Consider the following 8,428-nt stretch of genomic DNA (forward strand, 5'->3'; position numbering starts at 1 on the left):
ATTCCTCTATCTCAAAGTTCATAGGCCATTTACATTATAGTGGAGAAGGTGGACGAGGCTTCAATATAACATCAAGGCTAATGACATAGCCGACCAGCTTGCATTCCAAATCTCCCTTTTACGTCTCTCTCTCTCTCTCTCTCTCTCTCTCTCTCTCTCTCTCTCTCTCCCCTCCATGTCCATGTTTATTGCTCTATGTGTGTGTGTGTGTGTGTCACTTTCTAATGGCTTTGTTAAAGCCTTGCATATGAACACTCTCTCTCTCTCAAGTTATATACAAACCTTCTCAGCAGGTCGTCATGTTGAAATAGAAACCTGGAGATGACGACATCCTTGAGCTCGCCTTGGTTGGATAGCATGCTACCATTTTGTTGGGGGTTCTTGGTAGTGTTCCCCAAGGAGAACTGCAAGCACAATTACACACACACACACACACACACACAACCCCAACTGCACCTAATGTGGTGGTGGGTCATGTGTGCACCTACGGAGGCTTGCAATTGTAGAGAGAGAGAGAGAGAGAGAGAGAGAGAGAGAGAGAGAGAGAGAGAGAACTGCAGTTGCACCAAATGTGGTTCATGTTTTTGCTTCTTCCACTATGGACATGTGTGTGCTTGTGAGATTGTATGTGTGATGCAAGTAGCTTTCTCTCTTATTTGTAGGCTATGTGCGTACAGCAATACGCAAGCTGAGGCGGGTGCAACAATTATAGCTGATGCCTACGTGTAGCAGGCTAGCGGGCATGGTACGGCAGAGAATCGGAGTCAAAGCGAAAGTAGCTCGAGGCACCAAGGTGATGAAGACTCCTCACGGTGCATGGACAATAGAAGGTGATGATCATCAAGAGAAAATGGGGTTGTGTAGAGATGACAACAGAGTACTCTAGTTGATGTGGGGGGCCAATTCTGCTCTCTGGTCGCAAATGGTCCCGGTACCATGAGGTCCCCTGTCTATCCAAGCTCACAGTCACGAGCAATGTGTCAGAGATAACGTGCTTACTTTGTAGCCCTCTTGAAGAGGAGGCATAATTTTATTTGTGTAGGCACACAACATACTATATGATGGTACTCAACCGAGTCATTGGGTCATCCACATGCTTGCTGCCAAATCCCAAGTGTGCTACAGACCTCTATGGTTGGTTTCCCTTCCCTTTCTACATTTCATTACAGTCTCTCCCTGCTAATCATTATCGTCTCTTCCTTTGAGAGTGTTGGGGTATAAAGCCCAATGTGGTCGCCCAGGTAAGTGGGCGGGCCGCCAGGTATGTACACATATTCTTTTGTAAAAACCTAATAAGAACTCACTATGCTCTACACATTACAGTAGAGCGAGCTCACCATATCGTCGTGCTCTTCTTCTCGCACCCTCTCTCGCGTCGCACTTCCGCTCGTACTCCTTCAACTGGTATCAGAGCTCAGATCGAGGCTCGGGGCAGCACTGTAGGAGGCTAGAGTCACCGACCAGATTGGAGTGAAATTCGACAGGCGAAGACACGGCCCCAAATCTCGGCCACCGTTCGGCTTCGACAAAGGTATGCGCAGGCCATTTTCGACTACGTGGTCTCGACGGGTGCAGATCCGACTCTGCAAATTTGGGGTTTTTGGCCTACGACTGCAGGTGCTGAGGATATCGACACTCCTAGAGTGTTGATTTGTGGTTGTCTACACATCGAAGGATGGCTCACAGTTCTTGGAGGCGTGTCACATACGACACGGGCGCATCTACACAGAGACTGTAGGCGACATCCACTAGTTCATCAGGTAGCTTGTGTTTGCTGCTTGATATTCCAGATTTCATCCTGACATTGCAGGTACTTCCACATGGGATGTATTGTCAGAGATGATGTATGTCTGTTGAGGGTTTGCTGGCTGTGAGTCACGCAGCAAACAACTGCCGCAGCGGTTACAGCATATAGTGGGAAATTTGTGGATGTATGACTTTGTGGGAAGTCTATGTACTGTCAAATTTAATGCAGCCTTTGTTGAGGGTCGAGTGAGGTTTTATTGAGCTGGGGGATTCTCAAATGTTGAGATCCTTTCGGTGATACAGGTCTTGGAGCGATCCCTCGAGCACCCTTAGATATGCAGCTAGGATGTATTGACTGTGAGTTAGACAGTTGGGATTGCATCTTTGCTTTACTGCCGTTGAGGCATTGTCGTAGTCTATGCTTATAGGACAGTGACAGAAAGTGAGAGACAGTACAGGTACAGGACAGGTTTACCCGCAGCTTACAGTGTCAGAGAGACAATGTTTTTTGAGCTGTTTTTTTGGTCTGTTTTTTGAGTACACCAGAGCCATTTTACAAAGGAGACTCTGCCAAAATTTATGCAGAATCTGAAGCTTTCTTGGTTCATTTGACAGGTTGATATTGGTTCAGAGGTCAGTTTACAGGGGAAACTCAGCCGAATTTTTCCCAGAAAAGTAAACTATTGTGAAGCGTAGCTATGGCTGGATCACAGGACCCTGCTCTTTACAATATCAAGAAGCTGGATGGAGCCAATTTCCCATTGTGGAAGAAGCAGATTTGGCACGTGTTGGTACAAAAGAAGCAGATAAAACCTATAAAGCTCAAGGGGATAAAACCAGAAGATATGGACGAAGATGAATGGAGCGAAATGGATGAATTGACACTTTCTACCATTATGCTGACTTTGGCAGAAAGCGTTTACTTCAATGTAGCAGACGAGATGTCGGCTTATCAAGCATGGTTAAAGCTCAATGATCTTTACGAGAAGCAGAGTGCAGCTTCACAGGTATACTGGCTTAAGAAGCTTGTTGACTTGAAGATGAAAGAAGGGACACCTATGTTCAATCATTTGAATGAATTCAACACAATCTATAGTCAGTTGTCAGCTCAAGGTGTCAAGTTTGATGAACCTGTTAGAGCTATGTTCCTGTTGATCACATTGCCAGAAAGTTGGGACACTTTTCGCACAGCTTTGAGTAATTCTGCACCTCCAGATGGTTTGAACATAGCAGGTGTAGAAGGAAGTCTGCTTACTGAAGAAACCAATAGAAAGAGAATGGACAAAGGCAAAGGAACACCCTTAGTTGTCAGGGGAAGGACCAAAGAAAAGTACAAAGGTGGAAAGAGGAATCAGTCTCGTAGCAAGTCCTGCAGTGCTAAAGGCAAGAGTGACATAGAATGCTACCATTGTGGCAAGAAGGGTCACATGAAAAGAGACTGCAGAGAATGGAAAGCAGAAAAAGGCAAAGAGAAAGATGAAGACCATGGTGAGAAGAACAAGTCCTCAATGAAGATTCAAGAAATAAATGTGACAAACACTGTTGCAGAGGATGACAGTCTAGTGTCAGGAGACATCTACTTCCTGAAGAATACAATGGACTCAGCTCTTCTTACAGCATCTGATGGAAATGCACTGAGTGACTGGATTATAGACTGAGGGGCATCACTTCATGTGTCTCCAAACAAGGAGTGGTTTACCTCTTATGTGACCACTAAAGATCATGTTCGGCTAAGCAATGGGCAGACATGTGAGATCTTAGGTGTTGGAGATGTACAATTGAAGTTTCAGAATGGCTCTTCTTTCACGCTGAAGAATGTGAGACATGTTCCCGCAATTACAAAGAGCTTGATCAACATAGGTTTACTTGATGATGCTGGCTATGTCACCACTTTTGGACAGAACATGTGGAACATATCCAAGGGTTCTATGACAGTAGCACATGGAGTAAAGTCTGGAGGACTTTACATGATTTATGTATCAAATGTCTCTAAAAATGTAATCAATGTAACCGAGCAGCCGAACGTTTCTTTGTGGCATAGCCGGTTAGGACATATGTCCAAGAAGGGAATGGAAATCTTGTCTCGTTCTGGTTATTTGCCTGGCTTTTCATTTAATAATTTTGAATTCTGTGAACATTGTCTGTATGGTAAGCAAACACAATAGCCACATAAGCATAGAAGCAGCAGAAGAGATACACAGTTGGCACTTGTTCATAGTGATTTGTGTGGACCTATGCCTAACCTATCTCTAGGGGGAGCTTCTTACTTTCTGACATTTATAGATGATTACTCAAGAAAAGTATGGGTTTACTTTCTCAAGCACAAGGATGAAGCGTTTAGTGTTTTCAAAACGTTTATGACACTTGTGGAGAATCAGAGTGGCAAGAAGCTTAAATGCTTACGCACTGACAATGGTGGAGAGTATGTTTCAAAGGCCTTTCAGGACGTTTGTGAGTCAAAAGGTATAAAATGTGAACTTACTGCACCTTACAATCCTCCTCAAAATGGTGTTGTTGAGAGGATGAATAGGACCATACAAGAGAAGGTCAGAAGTATGTTGTCTAATGCACAGTTGCCAAATGGGTTTTGGGTTGAAGCTGTATCAACAGCTGTTCATCTTTTAAATAGATCTCCTAGCAAGGTTTTGTAGAAGGATTCAGTGCCAGAGATGGTATGGTCAGGCAAAATGCCCTCATACAAGCATCTCAGAGTCTTTGGCTGTGAGGCATATTCTCACGTTCCAAAGGAATTTAGGAACAAACTTGAGCCAAAGAGTAGAAAGTGCATCTTTCTAGGCTATGGTAATTCTGGTGAGATGGGGTACAGACATTGGGATCCCGAATCCAGAAAGGTTGTCCGCAGCAATGATGTTCACTTTAATGAATCCAAATATCATTCTAAACCAGAGAGGGTTGAGGAGATTAGAAGAGTTGTCTTCCAAGAAGATGGACCTGCACGTGCAAGACAAAATGTCAGGGCTCAAGAGGAGCAAGGACAGGATAGATTGGAACCACAGGTTGTGGCTGAGCCTGAGCCACCTATTGTGCGTAGATCTGGACGTGTCACGCGACCTCCTGATAGGTTTGTTCCATCTATGAACTATGTCATGTTGACTGATTGCAATGAGCCTTCATGTTACAAGGAAGCAGTGCAAATGAAGGACTCCAGGAATTGGCAATTGGCCATGCAGTCAAAGATGACAGCTCTGCATAAAAACCAGACATGGAAGCTAGTTAAATTACCACGGGGCAAAAAGGCTCTACCCTGTAAATGGGTTTACAAGTATAAGATCACCGCTCATGATAGTCAGCCAAAGTACAAAGCAAGGCTTGTTGCCAAGGGCTTTAAGCAAGAACAAGGCATTGACTTTGATGAAGTCTTCTCTCCGGTGGTCAAGATGACTACATTGAGATGCTTTCTTGCATTGGTTGCCATATTAGATTTGGTGTTGCACCAAATGGATGTCAAGACAACGTTCTTGCATGGTGATTTAGATGTGGAAATTTACATGCAGCAGCCAGAAGGGTTTGTTGAGAAAGGCAAGGAAGATTGGATATGCCAGTTGTTAAAGAGTCTTTATGGCTTAAAACAATCACCAAGGGCATGGTACCATAAATTCCACAAGTTTATGCTTTCTCAAGACTACAAACGTAGTGAGTTCGATCACTGTCTATATACAAAGAAGGCTAAGGATGGTAGTTGGCTGATCCTTATTTTGTATGTGGATGACATGTTGATTGCTGGCAAGCACTTGGAAGAAATTTCAGCTTTGAAGTCAAAGATGGCAAAATTGTTTGACATGAAAGACATGGGTGAGGCAAGTCATATACTTGGTATGCGCATTGAGAGAGACAGATCAAAGAAGTTGATTTGGTTATCTCAAACAGAGTATATTGACAAGGTTTTGCAACGTTTCAATATGGAGAAGGGAAAGGCACTGAGTGTTCCATTGCCACCATATGTGAAACTTAGCAAACAAGATTGTCCTGTGTCTGAGGAAGAACAGGCTGAAATGGATAAGATTCCATATGCGTCTGCAGTGGGTAGTTTGATGTATGCAATGATTGCTACTTGCCCAAACATTGCATTTGCAGTGGGAGTAGTAAGTCGATACATGTCAAACCCAGGCAAGAAACATTGGGAGGCAGTGAAAGGAATATTGAGATACCTGAAAGCTACAAAGAGTATGCGTATATGCTATGGGAGTCAGGAGCTAAGTGTAAAGGGTTTTACAAACTCATATTATGCAGGTGACTTAGACAACCGAAGGTCTACGTCAGGGTATGTCTTTACATTGGCTGGTGGAGCAGTATGATGGCGTTCTAGATTACAAGATTGTGTTACTCAGTCTACTACAGAGGCTGAATATGTTGCAGCATCAGAGGCATGCAAAGAATCAATTTGGATTAATCGACTAGTAACAGATTTGGGAATCAAAGAAGAGATGCCTGTGTTATATTGTGATAGTCAAAGTGATATACAATTGGCTCGCAATCCAGTTTATCACTCAAAGACAAAGCATGTGGATGTGAAGTATCATTTCATCAGGGAAATGCTCGAGGATAAGCAACTTCAGCTTGTCAAAGTTCACACCACAGAAAATCCTGCTGATCTACTTACAAAAGGACTTCCCTCAGAGAGCTTTGCGCATTTTCGCAAGCAGTTAGGTGTAGGGTAGTACATCACTTCTCTACATCTCTTGTATATTAGCTTGTATAGTAGCTTCTCTCACACTTAAAGTACCACATTGGACTTTAAGTGGGAGGTTGTTGGGGTATAAAGCCCAATGTGGTCGCCCAGGTAAGTGGGCGGGCCGCCAGGTATGTACACATATTCTTTTGTAAAAACCTAATAAGAACTCACTATGCTCTACACATTACAGTAGAGCGAGTTCACCATATCTTCATGCTCTTCTTCTCGCACTCTCTCTCGCGTCGCACTTCCGCTCGTACTCCTTCAGAGAGCATCAGAATGGATACTTGGAATTTTACAATTCCAGCAGCAGGTCCTAGACCGTGAGGAGGGCTGCTTGTGATCAACGAGATGTCAGATTTGCTGCTGCTGTGGACCTAGAGCAAGCATATCTGATGGTGTTTTTGCACGCATGCGATCAATTTTCCTATGTTGAAGACCCCATATTTTTTATCTACATTGTAAAACGCGACGAATGGTGTCAAGTGAGAGTACCTCCCCTCCCATTATTTCATAAGTATTTGGATGGTCAAATTATTTTGAGGCACCGAGGTCGGATTCTCTTCGCTGTTGTTGTTATTGTAGACTCAACTTATCTAGCTGTTATCTAGAGGAAAATTTACTTCTTCAATTTTTGTAGTATGGAAATAGTAAGGGGAGGAGGTAAGGAGTGTAACTTATATCAAGGAAGGTCACAAAAGTAACCGTGTGCATAAGGTGAAGTAGAATGATAAGATTTATTGAGAAATTGTCAGTCCTTGAACTTTTATACTACCCCATTGCAATGGCTTGGATGGGATTATGGTCCATGCTAACGACCCCCTCCCCTACTCCTCTTCCATTCACTTGCCTGCATTTTAATTTTAGCTCCTTCCCAAATATACAAAATTCCTTCCATGAATTTGCCAAGAGGAGATTTTGTAAAATTGGATTATTTTTCCAAATTTTTAACACTGTTTTTCTCTATATTTAGGGGTGGAATATTTCCTTTCCCCTTGCCCTCAATCGGTATTTTTCAAATTGAAAACAACATGATATTTAGCTGAGACACATTTTTCCCAAATAGTGGTTCTTGGTATTGTAGCTTTCCCTGATCTCTCTCTCTCTCTCTCTCTCTCTCTCTCTCTCTCTCTCTTAAATGCGTTTTATGAGTAGCTTTGCAAGTGCGCATGTAATGTAGAAGTATCTAATAGAAGTCCTTAAAGCAAGCTAGACCTCGATGAGGGTAGAGAGAGAGAAAGAGAGGCGATCGAAGGCCACCGGTCATACTAGTGTGACTTAAGAAGAGTAGCATTTATGATCATGATAGGTTAACGTTGGACTTTTTGTGTCTTACGTAACACACTTTCTTAACCTTCCTTGAAACTTTTTATACTCTCCCTTTCTTAAAGCCCCCTTGGAACGACCAAACATTTTCAATGGCAAATAGATGAAATGGACTTGCTAAGGGTCCTACACCTTGACAAATACCCTAAACCCCACTGGTGTCCCTCTTTCTATCCTAGTAATATGTGCATGGTGAGAAAATTAGGTGATCAAGCACATTCAAAATTCCTAAGGATTGCAAAGGAGAAAGTTCGGCTAAGAGCACATGCAAACCCTAGCCCTCCTTTTTAAGTCCCAACTCTTATCAATTTTTGTAGGATTAGGTTTCTCGAAAGATTGTCTTAGGGCGACCCTCGCTATCCAGTCGAATCTTGCTTTGTAAAGGATTGGATTGTTCGCAATAGTGGTACTTGTAACTAAGCTCGAATGTAACCCTCTGTCTTTCAAAGCTCGACATGAGCATGAGATTGATCTGTATATCTATTGGTCACTTTATAATTCAATCACTCACAATTGTGAGTTTTGCCAAAAAAAAAAGGGGGGGGGGGATTAGGTTTCTTTTGTTTTACTCTACTAACACAGCCTGTTAAGAATAGTGACCTTCACTTCAAATATGCACCCTTCCATGAACAAAGGGGTGCATTGAGAGAGAAGGGACGTTGT

General features: G+C 42.9%; 1 pseudogene; it reads left to right on the top strand.

Annotated features, from left to right (window-relative positions):
* Positions 1 to 742: 742 nt before the first annotated feature.
* Positions 743 to 7,050, top strand: LOC147434086 (uncharacterized; annotated as a pseudogene).
* Positions 7,051 to 8,428: the final 1,378 nt, after the last annotated feature.

This window comes from Adiantum capillus-veneris, chromosome 19 (genome assembly GCF_014529385.1).
Source record: "Adiantum capillus-veneris isolate H3 chromosome 19, ASM1452938v2, whole genome shotgun sequence".
Lineage (NCBI taxonomy): Eukaryota > Viridiplantae > Streptophyta > Polypodiopsida > Polypodiales > Pteridaceae > Adiantum > Adiantum capillus-veneris.